Consider the following 16,928-nt stretch of genomic DNA (forward strand, 5'->3'; position numbering starts at 1 on the left):
TTAAAGAGTCTGCGAAATAATGGTGAGTTGTTGTCTGATTCAACCGAACAGCGCCCCGGATCATTGGTGGACAGTAATTGCATCACCAAAATCATTAGGAAGACTGTGTATATCAAGCGTTTACTGCAGGCTTCTGAATAACAGGTGGGTTCATGGGGGCCCTTGACATCCTGCCTCTGTGTAAGCCTCAATAAAAGCTTTGAGAATGAACCAGGTCGAGTGTCTTTTTCTCCACAGGACATTCACAAATATCAAAGTAGTAGAGCAATTTCTTTCGGGCTGATTTCAATACCCCAGTCCTTATTTGGTAGATTTAATAAAAAATGGTCTGTGTAACTTTACTAATGTATTTAAACCTAGTAGGAAACCGGCAGGAGTCTAAAGCCCCATTTCAACAGGACCAGACCGCAACGGACCGGAGCGGTTTGAGGGTGTTTCGACAGCCAAAACCGATCCAGTCCCGGACCACTTCAGCCATGAGGTCTGGAGCGGGTTGCAAACTAGACCGGTAGTCAAAGTTACCTTTCTCTTCACAAATTTAAACCAGGCACTGTTATGATTTGTTCACAGTTTTTAGCTGCTGTATGAGCGTCTAAAAGTCAAAGTTAACACGTGGCACAGCTGATTTGTACTTTCACTGTATGGATTGAGCCGAGAGGCTGACGAGAACTGGGCTATATTAAAGTCCATTTTATAAATGAGGACAGGAAAACATTCAAATATAATTTTTCTTATCGCTGTTCAATACAAAGGGCATAATATAGAATAATATAGAATAATTGCATAGTATTCTATTGTTGATGAGTGCTCTGTCCCACCTAATGGACACATTTTGCATATGTGGCTGTGGTTGTTGCCTGTCGCATGCATATGAATGACCTCGGCCACTCCCATAACGACCCAGACCACTTTATCCAAAAGGCACTTGAAACACAAACTTGCGGGCTAACCCTCCCTAAATGAAGCCGGTCTCAAGTGAACCAAACTGATCTTGTGCTGTCAAAATGGGCCTTATGCAATTGCTGCAGCCTATAGGCCTGTTATGGCCCAACTGTGCGGGTGTTATTGTTTATCTTTCACTTCCAATTACCCAACCCAAGTCCTATTACTAAAACTACTACACTCCTAAACTGCAAACTCTACATCTAGAACACATACTAGCTACTCCAGCCAGTATTGTACGTACGATTCTACGCAGCCTGGTCATATTTTGAACTGGCAATTGCTGTAAAATTACTTGGTTGCTGGAGTGAGCCTGGCACGCGTATAATTATAAAAATAGGGTGCTTTTAGTTTGAACACTACGCTGGAGAAGAAACACTTTGCCTTGAAGATGGCTTTTAAACTAAAATTACAATGGCAACTATCGCATCACTGAGATGCCCAATTTCCTCTGTGTCAACATTATAATTGCGGCACGGATTATTTTGAATTGTCAGTTAATGGGTGTTGTACGAACCAAACAAAAGGAAATGCCAGCGTGCCTTTCTTTTTGTTTTTTTCCCCCAGTCAGTAAGCCACGAGATTAAACTGCGCGGAGAGAGAAGAGTTAGGCGAGATGAGAGAATGACACATTAGGAAGAAGAAGCGAAAGCCTGTATTAGCAGCCGACTAGAGCCAACTGTCTGTTGCTAGGCTGCATTGTACCCAGCAATGAAAGCACCAGATTTGGCGGGTCATTTTTGACAGATACACAAACGCTGCATTCGTATTTGCGCATTCATCCGTTTGTCTCATGCGCTTAATCCCGGTTGGGGTCGCGGGGGGGGGACTGCTGGAGACCGTCCCGGGACTAAATTGCACATGGAGGCGGGAAGATACCTTTGACAAGTTGCCAGACTGCCGACGAACTAACACGGAGACGCGGGCTGGTACACACGGCTACATCAATGGGCAATCTGTCATTCCCAATTGATAAAACACGGCGGTGTTCAAAGCGTAGCAGGTAAGCCGGAGCGCAAGAGGACAAACGTGGGGGTGGGATTGTCTGTGCCTTTTGATCGTGTGATGTAATTGAATCTGGAGGTGGAAGAAGTATAATTATTGTTATTTCAAAATAGGAATAGCCAAGGGGAAGTAAATGTGCTCAACAAAAATCCTTACTTCCTCACAGAAAGTCGGTGCAACTTCATTCCCCGCTAAGGAAACAAATCCTACATACAGTGTATTAAAAAAAAAAACATTATTATTATTATTGTGCATGTTTTTAGGCCCAAACCCCTATGGGAATTGTGCTTGTTTGCTGATGGTCCAAGTACTAACAACTCTGCCACACCCAAAGCAATTTGCCTTGAAAAACTTATCACAGGAAAAACAGGTTTGTTGGAGTAAAGGTCCTTAAAGAAGCAATTTTTGAAAAGAATGGAGGAAGGAATGGAGGACATCGATTTAAACTCTCTCCAGTTTACAGAAATCTCTTCCAGCCCAATATCTCGAGGGCTCTGTCATGTTAATGAGGCTGAAACTCAGCCCAGGACAGATCAATAGACATGTGAGTAGCAGTGATCAGCTGAGATTAGGGTTGTTCAGACTGAAACTTAGGTGAGAGTTAGGTCGTTAGGACATAGAATTAAAAAGACTTGAATCAGTACTAAGTAACCCATGCCCCTAGAGGCCATAAGCGCCACTGCAGGTGTCGTAGCATGTTTTTTCTTTTTACTCATTAATTGGAGACAATGGAGAATTTTTTTTTCACTCAAATGTGGCTGTAAACTGTTTTAAGTGGCGCTAGCCCACAGTTAGCTTTGCCTGTTAGCCGGTTCGCTTCTTCTTCATGATTCTTTTAGTGTGTATTGGTGGCTTCGACCCGGGGGCTGGAAAGCTGTAATTGTAGTTTTCTGGCCAGAGACACTAGGGGGAGATGAAAGACCCCCCAAAACATGCCATTAACACTTGTATTACCCCAGAGCTACTACGAAAAGGTAAACAAGTTACTTAGTGCTGCTTTAAATTACAAAGAAGCAATCAGGGGAGAATAGCTCTTAATAGAGGGGAGGGACTAACCAAAGTTGAACTCCTCCCTGTGGTCTTTATCTGGAGTGCAGGCTGAGCTGAACCTTAGTGCACTGACGAAGCCTTTTGGATGAGAGGCGAAACGTTCGACACTTCAACTACGGAGTACAGAAGATGACTCAAGAACTTTCATTGAAGATGAACGCCGGCACAGACACCTTGAAAGGTTGATTTATTTTCTGCCTTTCTTTTGACTCTTAATAATACAATCGAAAACCGATAAAGAAAAATGTTAGCATCCCATTAATCACCAATGTCAGTTTTTTTCCCTTTCATCTTTGCTTGAACCTAAATCCTTTCTGAAGTTCCCGACCCAAGCTCATTTGGTACATAATTTCATTTCAAGCGTCTCTTCCCAGTCTGGCTTTCAGAGCGTCCAAACTACAAAGCCAGGTGTTCCTGTACCTTGCTCTTTGAAACTGACAGGCTATCACAAACCTCATTTCAAACCCACTCGTCGCCAATGAGCATCTTCTCTCAGCAAAAATGTCAGTGCGCGCCGCCGCTGGATAATCACAGATGAGACACGGGCTGAGCTACCCCTGTCAAACACAATGAAACTCATCTTCCCCCCTTGGCATCGCAGTCCCCTGGCAACACGGGAATAAAATTAAGCGCTTCATAAAAGTATAGGCTGTTTACTTATTAAAATGACCTCCACGCCTTTGCCTCTGCATAAATCTAAGGCAAGTAAACAAAGCAATATTATATGAACTTCTTTCACTTCACCTCTAATCCTGGGTTCAATTTAATCTCTCGTATGAGAAATGTCTCCCTGATCTTGCGGCACGACTTCCACCAAGCATTTCTCAAAGCACCAGAACTGAGAAAATGTAATAGTCCAAGGCCTGATGAAGACATTTACGAGTAATAACCACTGGTTATTCAAGTTCCAATGTTTGGAATTTGGCGCACTCATCCATCACATAACCCTGATCAAAACGAGGACATTTTTGCATATTAAGTAGCCATGCGGTCTGGGTGCAGCCTTTCAGGTTAATATAAAAGAATTGGGAAGGCTTTTATACACCAATAGGACTTGAATAGCATGACATACTACATCTGCTGCCACGGCTGTGGTGTTTCAAATGCTGGGAAATACTTCCTGGCATTTTTACCTCACAGTGCCCTTGGCTATTGTGGTGGGTTATGGCAAAAGTCGTGCAAATCCCAAGAGGGCCTATATTTGCCACTTGCGGCGATATCTATGATTATTATTACCTGTATATAGTGCCCCAGTGAGTTTGTGTTTTGCATGTGAGGCCACTCTAACACCTTTAGTCCAACCGATTATTGCTCCTTGATTGGTAGTTCCCCTCCTTCTGGGTGACCTGCCTGGAAGCTTATGCCCGTGGGCCCACCACCTGAACAGGCCCAGCATCTCTGGCAAACAACTCAATTGTGAGGCACAGCTTTTTTTCACCTTTGACATTAAAAACAAAGAACTTGTGATAGTAGAGGCCAATGAGGGATTTTGTTGTATTAGCCATATTAAAAGGTGGTCAAATAGGAAAAAAAAACAGGATCAATTAAACTGGAATACTCCTGGCTGACATTGGTTGGGCATAACCGTATGAATGAATGAAGTGTATGAAGTTCATCCAGTCTGCGCGTGGCCTTCACATCGCGTGTTTGTCCATATAGGCATCGCATTTCCTCTCGTGCAGAAACAGATATGGATGATGTTCCCCACCTTGGCAGCCTTCATCACTGCTAAGCCAACCTTGATGCAGGAATAGACCAGCGTGGTACTGTAAGCCGTGCCAGCGGGTTATGGCAGACAGAGAGGAGCAGTCTTTGTGAACCGTGACATGCCGTCGAGGAAGTGGATGTTTACAAAGCACTCGCTCTTCCCACTCCAGTGCAGGGGGTTCAACATGAGAGTGGAGGGCCTGCCACGCATTGTGGACAGAAATACATGGCCTGCTGTTGAAATGCTGCACAGGAAGATAGAAAAGCATGATTGGGATTTGGTCACATCCAACTAGTCAATATCTTGTTCTAATAATAATAATGTTGGTCATCAGCAGTGCTTCGTTTGTAAATGAGTAGTTTCAGGAACACTTTTGGTTTGATGTGATGGATTGGGGTACAGGGCAAAACAGTCACTGGAACACTCTCATTAAGAGCTTTCTAGGCTTAAAATTGCATCTGGGGAGAATTCAATGAAAAAAAAAAAATTTGATGTGCGATGAGAGAACAACATTGCAACCCCCACCCCTTTTAAGTATGCCATAATAGTAAAAACACAGTCTGACAGCACACAGCAGTAGTAGTAGAAGAAGTGGCAGTGGTTGTTCAGGGTGCTGCAGCAGTACAACAACATTTACTTTGGTACAGAACATGTCTTGTACCTTCCGGGATGTGTTTAGATGATCCCTTCATTCAGCCTTGCTTGTTTGGCACATTCTTGTCCACAATCCTATTTCCTCCCATATTGACAAACCCAGCATCATTTGGACAGATGGACTCAGCAGCTGCCTGCGTCTCGATACAGTCCATTTTCTTTCTCCTACCGTTTCATACTTCTCTGCAGTTGGAAATGGAAATGCATTCGGAAATTCACATTATATTATACTTGACCTTCGTGAAAGAAAAACGCCTCACACTGTCTGATGAAGGTCTCTCAATACCGACATATTTCTGTTGAAGTTCTAATATGTGTTTCTTTGTTTTGTTCATGAGAGCAAGGTGGTGTGCTTCTATTACTTATACAGCACATTAGATCAAAGTCAGGGTAATGGCATGTGTGACTGGGAGCTGAACAGGTGTTGGCTAACCACCCAGTCTGCGGCGCATGACTGTCCCATCAAGCTTGATACACCTCCTAGTCTGGCAGCATTTGTAGTAACTATGACGACTAAAATAATAGGCTTTTTATTTTCAAATAGTCCACCATGATTGTCACATAAAAGCCTCACTTATCACGTCAATATGACCAACAAGGGCAATTCAGACATAGTTCTAAGCCACGCGCAGACCAATTGGGGCTATGCACAGACTAAAAAATGTTCGCAACTGGGGGTTTGAGGGCGGAGCGGGAGAACACACTTGCTACAGGTGACAGACAGAGGCGGCATCGAAGACACAAGGACTCACAGGTTATTTCTCTCTGGTCTGAGCGCCCGAGAGACTGAAATGTTAATCATCGGCCCTGAGGCCCAGAGAGAAAGACTTCTACCCAAACTACAGTCACTGTCTATTAATCCCTCCTCACAGGTGAAGAACCTGGGTGTGATCTTTGACTCTGAGCTGTCGTTTATTCCACACATTAAGAATATCACAAAGATAGGTTTTTACCATCTGAAGAACATAGCCAGAGTCCGCCCCATTCTCTCTCGGGCCAACACGGAGACGCTCATGCATGCTTTTATCACCAGTCGTATCGACTACTGTAATGCTCTGCTTTCTGGTCTTCCCAAAAAGAGGATCTCAGGTTTACAACTTTTACAAATTTCAGCATCTCGTGTCCTGACGAAGACCAGGAGGCGGGACCACATTACACCGGTTTCAGAATCGCTGCATTGGCTCCCCGTGTGTTTCAGGATCGATTTTAAAGTTCTTTTAATGGTTTTTAAATGTCTTAATGGTCTTGGTCCTTCTTATCTTTCAGAACTGCTTTTCCCTTATGAACCTTCACGGCCCCTTCGCTCCTCCGGCAGGGGTCTCCTAGTTATTCCTAAAGTCAACAAAAAGACTCATCGTGAGGCGTCTTTCCAATATTACGGCCCTCGCCTCTGGAACCACCTGAGGAGGAGCTCAGGACTGAGGAGGAGCTCAGGGCTGCAGAGAACGAAAATGTTTTTAAGAGCGGCTCAAGACCCACCTTTTTAGCTTAGCCTTTAACTGACTAATCTATTTATTTAATCCTAATATATAAAATGTATATATATGGGAGGTTGTGCCAGGCGTTTTGTTTTAAATGTTGTAATCTGTAAAGCACTTTGTGATACATTTCGGCATGAAAAGCGCTTAATAAATAAAGTTTGAATGATTGATTGACTGACTGCGATCAAACTGGGACTTCATCTTTTCTCAGGATAGTTTTTCTCCCCCAATTAAACACATGTTGATGAATTAATGTGCAGACTGCGCTGTTGAAAAAAAATCTCTAAGCGATGATCAGAGGATGAGGGGAGCACGGCCGCTTTAAAGAAAAGCCATGCAATGCCTGTCAAAGCAAAAAGAGACGAGATGCAAGTTGGTCATTTTAGACTCACTACTGCCACCTCAGGTCTTACGCGTAACTACAGTCTCTATATTCAGTTCGTGCATGACGGCACTTTGGACCCGAAGCAAATCCTTTTTGAGTGACAGTGCAGGATTTTAGAGGCAGTTGTGGTGAACAGGTCTGGGCTCAAGCTACACATTAGGACATGGCTGTAACATGTAGGGGGAGGAAAACACATAGTTTTGATATTTTTAAACTCTGTATTGTCCCTTTAAAGTGACAGTCTGTAAGTTTGCAAAGTGAGCGGAGATAGAATGAAATTTTAAAGTAAAGTCAAATTCCTCCCTCTTTAACCAGAAAACCCTTGTTTGCAAAATGAGGAGAGCAGGAACAGAATTTTCAAAAGTTAACGATCAAGCTCCTCCCCCTCCCCTTCTGATTGGACCTGACTGACTGGTTCAGAGGAAAAGCTCGTCTCATTGGTCAACGCGAGAGGATACTAGACTCTGATTAGTTGCCAAGATCTGGGAAGGAGGGACTTTACAGAAAAATATATATATGATTACTTACTTTACATCAAAATGCAATCAATTTTTCATATTTTGTAACATTTGTAGAATTCCAGACTATCACTTTAATACAGATACATATTTTCAATATCTATCAACCTAAATTAATTTGTTGAAATACTAGTACTTTTTTTTTTTTTTTTTTTTATGAAACTGACTTAAACAAAAGTAAACTAAAGGTCGACTGAAACAGATTTAGAAATGACTAAAGAAGAATCAGAATAGGTTTTATTGCAAAATAGGAATTTTTCCTGGTGCAACATAAAACATATTCACCTTATTCCGGAGGCTCACGTGGGTGCCGCCATTTTCCCTCGTTCTCCGTTAAAATGAACGGGCTTCGCGCTCGACCGGAAGTGTCTGGACAACGAGGTGCCGAGACAACGCAAAAAGTGGGCGGGCCGGAATAAGGTGAATAACACAGAATTAAGATTAAAAATAAGCTAAAAAACGTTCAACTATAAGGCAATAGGACATGCATTAAGAATATTAATTAAATACATTTAGTTTTAATCAAAATGTGATTAAATCTAAAAGCATTTAAATCCAAAAGACCAAAACTAAGAGGGCAAACCAACACTGTGCACAAATCATAGATGAGAAAAAAACATTCACACACAAAAATGACAGGATTTTCCAAAGACAAGCTCCCCTTGAACAAAACAAGCCCCTGCTAGACTCAGTGGCAACAGGTCATGTGTTCAATTCTAAACCAAGTCAGTTTGTTTCATAGGCATAACCGTTACACTAAGATCTGCATCACTCGTTATACATCAGGATATCTACATCCTTTGTGCTGTCCTCAGTCAAAATTAAACAATGGATTGCGTCACAAAATGTATCAAATCCCAGGCCAATTGAATATGCAAAGACTAGCTTGCCTTGTACAATTTAAGTCCACTCCAGGTGCCTGTCACTTTCAACCCCCGAACCAGCTCCAGACAGCCACGTAACTACCGCAACAGCAGCGAAAATAAGTATTCATTGCCAATTCCATCACAAGTGCAAGCTTCAAAAACCTTGAGTTTCCCAGAGCAAAGCCACAGTTGTGTAAGATTATGGGATCAAAGTGCTCGCCTGTAACTCTCTTCCTTCAAATCAGGTGCAAACAGTGGTGCCAAATCTGCCGTGCAGCCTATCCCCCTTTCGCCCGCCTCTCCTCCCTTCCCCCGAGCGGGTCCCGACACCGCGGAGCTCCGGAGTAATGTGGCTGATGCTGTCCCGGGCCGGAGGGGGTAATGAAGTGACTGCGGGCTGGCCGTCCCTGACCACTGACCGGACAGCAGGTGATCGGGGGAGGAGAGGCTCAGTGTCAGTTTATTGGAAAGATCTTCTGAGAATGTCATGTGGTGCATGGGGCTGCTCTGTGTGATACACTGGCATTAAGTATTCGCACACTTCTTTTCATTCACAATACAATCATTATGTCTGTGTTTTAAAGATTTGTTTTTGTCTCTCGGGACAGCGCAGGATGAAGAGCAGAGAGACACTTAGTGAAATGTCGGAGTCAAGACTTAAAGGAACCATTTTTCCATACTGAGATATGTTCTTGCCTGAGCTTAGACGAGTTGATGCGTACCTGTCTGGTCTTTGTGCGTGCCCTCAGTTGCGCAAAACGACTAAAGATGTTGCTAGCACTTAGCCTCTCCCAATGTGTTCCTATAGCTCCAAACGGGGTGAAGTTGGAAGCTACCACGCTCTTCCACGGACACAAAGACCAGACAGGTACGTATCAACTCGTCTAAGGCCAGGACTCCCCTGAAAAAGAGATTCGTAATCTCAGTGGGACAATCCGGGTTAAATAAAGGTCAATAAAAATAGTGGTTTGATTCTTTGTCCCTATATCAATTCGCAATAGTATATATATATATATGTTTGTTTGTTTTTTTCGCTTAAAGGGGCTAGATGCAAGTTAGCCATTATATACTCACTACTGCCACCTCAGGCCATACGTGTAACTGCACCTTCTATATTAAAGGGGGGGTATTATGCAAAATCGACTTTTTCAAGCTTTACATCATGTTATTATGTCATTCCCTCATTAAAAACATGCCTGAAGTGTTGCCTTGGCACATTCACGTATCAAGGAGTAATTTGTAAAAACTCTGATGGCGGCCATTTTAGGGATAGGTTTGCCTGAGTCCTCCTAGGAACGCCCCCACCTCCTGGAGACGCCTCCGAGCTTTCGTCACCAGCCGAGTAACCAACCACTGCTCCTCAGCAGAACCCCCTCCCCACTGATGCCACAGACAGCGTGTGGAGGGGGCGTGTCGGAAAGGGTCAGGGGTTCTTAAAGAGACAGAGGCCTATTTCAAGACATTCGCTCCAGCCATTTTGAGAGAGCAATTTTATACAAGGCAGTTATTCTAATTTACTGCATTTACAGACCAACAGAAGGTTTGGTCATCATTGTAGTGTGCTATAGACTGGTGCTATGTGATTGAAAAAAGCATAATACCCCCTCTATAAAAATTAAAACTCCACAATTTCCACTTTAGTCAGTGTGTGTTTATGCCAAGCCTAGACAAAAGTGAAGGTCTGTGTCAGGTATGGCATGTGTCCTAAAACCTATTTAATAACATAATACCCCCCCTTTAAGCTCGTGCATGGCGGCACTTCGGATCCACATTAACACCTTTTTGAGTGACAGTGATGGATTTTAGAGGCAGTTGTGGTGAACAGGTCTGGGCTCATTCTACACACTAGGACATTGCTGGAACACACTTTAAAACATTTTAAACTCTGCATCGTCCCTTTAAAATCAAATTAAAATATTTCGCATGGTAGTTTCGCGATCATTGCGTCAAACCACCGGCTACATTTCATGAGTGATTGCGTCGTGAGATTTGAACCTGCCGCCCCCTGCTTGAATAGTGAATCACAACAGTGCGGTTAAAAACATAAACGAAGAAAAAACATGTTTATTTGTATGGAATTCTACACCCCGTGCTCCGGAGCGAACGCGCGGATCACTGCCCTGACCCCCGACAGGCCTCACTTTGTGCAACATAAAGAACCCCCAGTGTGATTCATCTGTGCTGCCACTCACTGCACTATCAGCGCTTACCTCCTTGTTCCCTCTCCTCCTCCGACTCCTCTCCTCTCCTGCCACAGTCTCCTCCTATAGCTCCCTTTGTCTATCCCCGCCATCTCTACTTTAACACTGCATTTATGCCGCGGCTCGGTAAACGGTAATCAATGTCTCGCAGCGGCAAACTGCTTCATCTAAACGATTTTCCACCGGCGGAGATGTGCAGCATGCCCTCTATGGATAACGACTGCAACTATTTTTTCTTTCTTTTCTTTCCTTCTTTCCTTTCTTTGGTTTTTGTTTGGATAGGACTTGCAAGTTTGTGCCGCGCACTCGAACCCACGGCACCGAGCGCAGAGCAGTTCTTCTGCGCGTCACATTTCCATTTCCAATCTTGAATTCAAAACCTACAAATCTTACGGCGTAATAACGATGCATGCCAGGGGAAGAAAAGGCCTTTTACCCCCCCCCCCCTCCAAAAGCTGTAAAGGAAGTTGCTATTTTCGCTCTTTAAGTCCCTCTATGCATGTTGGGAGATGTGTGAAGAAAAAAAAAAAAAGAGAGAAAAGCCTGCCCACGAATTGGCGCCCGAGTCGAAGCTGCGACCAGTAATGCATTCACTTTTGGTACATAAATCACAATCAGCTCATTGTGCCATCTGGGTTACTGCTACATGGCCCTTGTAATGTACGCCGCTGCTTAGACCCCCATTGGAATAAATGAAGAAGCAGGGACACAATGCACATGACTCTAATGGGTAATGGACGCTCCGTTGCCGAGTCAATTTACTGCTTTTAACACTTCTCTCTCTTTCTCTCTCCGTAAACTTATGAAGGCATGAGATGCTAAGGCTTTGAAGGGTTTCTGCAGAGGTGAGATGTTTAAAACCTGTAATGGGGTCTTTATATTTATTAGGCGGAGCATGTTATAGTAATTCTGTATTTTTACGGCACTGTCTCATGCCTCGGCTGAATCCTCCTGCCTCGGAAATGCTCCTATTTCGGCGGCAGAATATACTACTATTGCTGGCTAACTTGTTCTCATATGCTTCGGAAATGAACCTTTCAGTGCCTCATATAAATTAACGCTTGAAATTTACATCTCAATTTTGGCAAAGCTGGAACAAGAGGACGGAATGAAAGGAGATGTGCCCGGTGATGCGACGGCTGCGCCTGCTGCTGGTTTTGCGGCTGAACTGATGCTGATGCTGGAATCTGAAAAAGTGTGGAAACGACTTTGTGAAGTATATGCAGTGTCTAATGTTCAAGTATCTATTTGACTATATCTGTGCCTGGCTGCTTAGTTGTATGTACTGCATATATACAGTGCAGTGTGGGCTTTAACCTGCACACACATTACACACATGGCCTGCAATATACTGTTGGCAAAGGATGTCCAACTACAAAATGAAGGCACTAACAATGGACTGCTTTACTACTGAATTTAGTGGCCTCTAAATTTACTGTACAGTATGTATACTCACATACAACACTCAGATATATGTCCATTCTCTCTCTCCTCTCTCTTCTCTCTCTCCTCTCTTCTCTCCTCTCTCTTCTCTCTCTCCTCTCTTCTCTCTTCTCTCTTCTCTGTCTTTCCCTCTCTCTCCTCTCTCTCCCTCTCGCTCTCTCTCTTCTCTCTTTCTCTCCCTTCTCTCTCTCTCTCCTCTCTCTCCCTCTCGCTCTCTCTCTTCTCTCTTTCTCTCCCTTCTCTCTCTTCTCTCTTTCTCTCCCTTCTCTCTCTTCTCTCTTTCTCTCCCTTCTCTCTCTTCTCTCTTTCTCTCCCTTCTCTCTCTCCCCTCTCTCTCTCTCCCCCTCTCTCTTCTCTTTCTCTCCCTTCTCTCTCTCCCCTCTCTCTCTGTCCCCCTCTCTTTCTCTCTCGCTCTTCTCTCTCTCTCTTCTCTCTCTCTCTCCCTCTCGCTCTCTCTCTCTTCTCTCTTTCTCTCCCTTCTCTCCCTTCTCTCTCTCCCCTCTCTCTCTCTCTCCCCCTCTCTCTTTCTCTCTCTCTCTTCTCTCTCTCTCTTCTCTCTCTGTCTCCCCTCTCTCTCTTTCTCTCTTCTCTCTCTCTCTCTCTCTCTCCCCTCTCTCTCTTTCTCTCTCGCTCTTCTCTCTCTTTCTCTCTTCTCTCTCTCCCCCTCTCTTTCTCTCTTCTCTCCCTCTTCTCTCTCTTTCTCTCTCGCTCTTTTCTCTCTCTCTCTTTCTCTCTCTCTTTCTCTCTCGCTCTTCTCTCTCTTTCTCTCTCTTTCTCTCTCCCCTCTCTCTCTTCTCTCTCTCCCTCTTCTCTCTCTCTCCCTCCCTCTCTCTCTTTCTCTCTTCTCTCCCTCCTCTCTCTTCTCTCTCTCTCTTTCTGTCTCTCTCTCTTTCTCTCTCTCTCTCTCCTCTCTCTCTTCTCTTCTTGTGTGTTTGGTAACTTATATCTACACTTAGATCTAACTTATAGTATCTACATTTTTCAATGTGAGAAAATGGTACATTTTGCCATATTTACTGCAAAAAAATGTGTCCCAAACATACTTCCTCCCACGAGCAGCAGATACAGCCCTTACAAAATGTTGCTGATTTCACCACCGTCCAATTCTGCTGCTGTATTGCAGGCGGCAGAATCAATTTCTCAAACTCGGGGTCAGGAAAGGTCAAAGTCTTTACCCAGAGGTCCTGCCGCTTTGATGGATTCCTGAACAGATCAGCATCTAATTGGAAAATTAAAATCATTGATCGGATATTGGATCCAGGAGCATTTCCCTCACATCGCCATACACCAATTAGCTTTGGATAAATGGTGAAGTGAGAAAAGCACACAGTGTCTGCTTCAGGACGAGGTGCGCAAAGATACAAGCCGTGTGCATCGACGTACGCCCTCAAGGAATACATTTAGACATCGCTAACCCTTTCCAAGGTCAGCAATATCCAAGCTTAAAGTGTAGCATGACCCGAACAGCCACAAATCATACTCGGTGATATAAGGCACACATAGGGGACAAGCAATCCAGTCGAGAATATAGACGGCACTTCAACCTGATATGACGGAGAAAAGGCTAAACAAACACAGCATTAACTGATGGGAAGAATTTTATTTTCTCAAAGTTATGTTTAAAGATGGGGGAATGTAGCTTAAAGAGACTGTTTTAGTGGCACTTCTTCACTATTTCCCTACACTGCCATATATATAATAAGATATAAGCATTTATCTATTTATATGTATATGAATATAAATATATAAAATAATCTGTGAGGAACAAATTCAACACAATGCCCTGCCGTTAAGATGCATGACTTAGGCCTATATTAAAATGATTATGCAGTAATTACCACCTCATACAAGGAGTGAAATAGAGTTAATATGTGCTGTAAGTAAACGTTATCTTTCAGGGGGGAATAAGAAAACACGTTTCCGTTTTTTTTTCCTGTCAATCTCAGCGAAGAGACTTAAAGCTGATACAACTGCAAAAGGATTAGGGCAAAGCCGCGTCTATCCTGAGCTAAGAGAGAAAAGACTGTTTTGGAGATGCTTATACGAGGCTGCCGTTAGCCGTGGTGGCTTTAAGTAAGCCGTGGCGCGCGTCCAACTTTCCCAAACACATCCTGTTGTTGGCGCATCAAGTGGCTGCAGTCCTCGAAGACGCATCCCACTGTGCAGCCTCGGCCGCGCTCGCTTCGCTAATTCCTCCCCGCTAGTATTTAGTTTCCAGAGACCACATGCAACAACATCGATCTCCGCGCGCTCCCACTAAAGCTACAGTGTAAAACATAATAAGAATGCTTTTTTTTTTTTTTTGTATCGCTTCAGATCGAAATGCTGTTCCCCACTGCGCACTGTGCCATCGTGCACACTCTCAAACCGCGGAGCGTGGACTCAAAACTTACATTCCTTCTCCCTTTACGCAGCGCTCGTTGACTGATAATTGCGTTACAAGTGGCAACAAGTTAACGATCGCTCGTCTTCGAATGATTTGCGTCCAAAGCCATGTCAGGGCAGGTCCATCCCCATCACTGCTCATCACTCGCGCCAAGGAAACAGAGTTCAAACGTACTGTAAAATGACATGTTCAACCACGCGCCGAGTGTCGTCAAAGCTACAAAGCTCAGAAACAATGCGCAGATTACACCCCAAAGCAGGAGCAAGAATAAACTTTGACACGCGCATGAAGCGTACCCAAAGTCTTACCTTTCGTGGCCAGGAGAGAGATGCGTCCACGTTGACAAGTTGCAGAGAGTGGCGCCGCGCGTAAAGACAAAACGGCACTCGGGTCTCCACTGTAAGCGGTACGTTCCCCTCAGCGTGACCCCCCCACCAAAAAAAAATATCACGGGCACCACCGGTCTCCCCTGCGTCCCGTGCGTGAGAGAGGGCGCCCTGTCTGCCTGCCTGTCTGCCTCCTCCGCTGCATGCGCGCCCGGAGAGTCTCGAGTTCCAGGCAACGAGGACCAAGCCAAGCTGCTGCCTCCTCGTGCAGTGTGCGCGTGTACGAGCGGTGTAGAAAGCCCCTCGTGGTGATGGAGAGAACTTACAAATGAGGGGAGGAAGGAAGGAGGAGAGAGAGATGTGGTCATGAGGAAGCGCATAAGAGTAGTGAATAAATGCTGGGGGGAAAAGACTTTAAAATATTAAAATTCGGCATATCGATTCTTTTAAAGCTACATCTAGGGTATAGCTGCATAACTGATCAGTTTTAACTCAAACGGGAAGGATGGGCATGTTCCCCAATTCCAACCATCTTGATTTTTGCTTTTGAAATAAGAAAAATAACATATAAATAAAAAATACAATTTCAGACCCGAAGTCAGGGCTAACATGTTTTATATTGTGAGTTAAAATCACTTTTGAAATTAAAGCATATCATTATTTTGGGGGTTGGTTCACCTCCCCTCACTCTTGACTCATACCTTTATTGGTATGAGCACCTCTCCAAAGACCTGAGTGTAACTTTACTGGGAGCGGGACGTCTCCATAAAGCTCATGGAGATGTTGAGCAAAGGCAGCCGGATATGACATTTCAATAGGTTAGGTCCTCATCAAAATGAATTATTTGATTGTCCACTGCAAAATGTGCCCTTCCTGTTTAGAATTGGTCATTTGGAGCACGTCTTGTATTGCTGGCAACAGCATAGTCCAAAATGTTACGCAGTGCCTGATACTTCTGACCACAGCCCCGCTCTTTGTTATTAGTCCCAAGGACTCAAAGGAATCGATAGGGGGCCTCTCTTTTTCAGTCGCAGGCCAGACATTGTGGACTGCACCTTAATAATAATAATAATAATAATAATAATAATAATAATAATAATAATAATAATAATAATAATAATAATAATAATGCTCTACACTTGTAATGCTCTCCTGTATTACCAAGTTTCTCAAAACGCCACACTGTCGTCATTATTCATTCACTCCATACTCGGTGGTGGTAAGCTACTGGGGTAGTCACAGCTGCCCTGGGGTAGACTGACGGCAGCGAGGCAACCAGTCTGCGCCATCGGCCCCTCCGACCACCATAAACCACTGACTCACGCATTACATTCGCTAGGCTTCCTGGTGTTACTAAACGGTCTCCCATCCAAGTACCGACCAGGCCCTTCCCTGCTTAGCTTCCAAGGTCTGACGGGATTGGGCAGAGCAATAGTATAGTATAGTATGACCTTAGACAGATGGAGTCACTTTCTGTTTTTAAGTCGGCTCTTTAAACATATTTATTTACTGCTTTCAATTGAGTCAGGAATTGTACATGGTTTTATCGTATTTGCCTGTTTTTTCCAGTCTTTTTTTTCTTTTTCCTTACCTTTGTTCTTATTTTTATTGTGACTTTTTGCTGTTGCGTAACTGCAACTCGGTCGACTGAAGTGCATTATAAATACCGTTCGATTGGATCGGATAAACATGCTTCCTTCTCTTCCAAACGCTAAATTGTACAACTCTTATGTAATCTGGAAAGCAGCATGGCTTTACACTTGAAACACAACACTTGGCATTGCTATTGTGAGAGAAACTGTGGGTATTTGTGCTTGTCCTATTTTTGCAGCCCATTTGTTATATGCATATATAATTGCAGTCATTATTCCACAGGGGGAACAAAGCGCACTTAGTAAATAAACAAAAATGCAGCAGTCATTATTTTAACACTTGCTGCAAACGTAATGCTGTAACAAGCTCG

At 43.9% G+C, this 16,928-nt stretch overlaps 1 long non-coding RNA gene across 1 annotated transcript in view; it reads right to left on the reverse strand.

Moving 5' to 3' along the window:
• LOC306980129 overlaps nt 1-15,267 on the reverse strand; it is a 169,491-nt gene extending 154,224 nt beyond the window's left edge. The window contains exon 1 of the long non-coding RNA XR_013793992.1: nt 14,948-15,267. This is a non-coding gene — a long non-coding RNA (uncharacterized lncRNA). The remainder of the gene's footprint in view (nt 1-14,947) is intronic.
• Between the last annotated feature and the right edge of the window lie 1,661 nt (nt 15,268-16,928).

The sequence above is a fragment of the Gobius niger genome (genome assembly GCF_951799975.1).
Source record: "Gobius niger genome assembly, chromosome: 20".
NCBI lineage: Eukaryota > Metazoa > Chordata > Actinopteri > Gobiiformes > Gobiidae > Gobius > Gobius niger.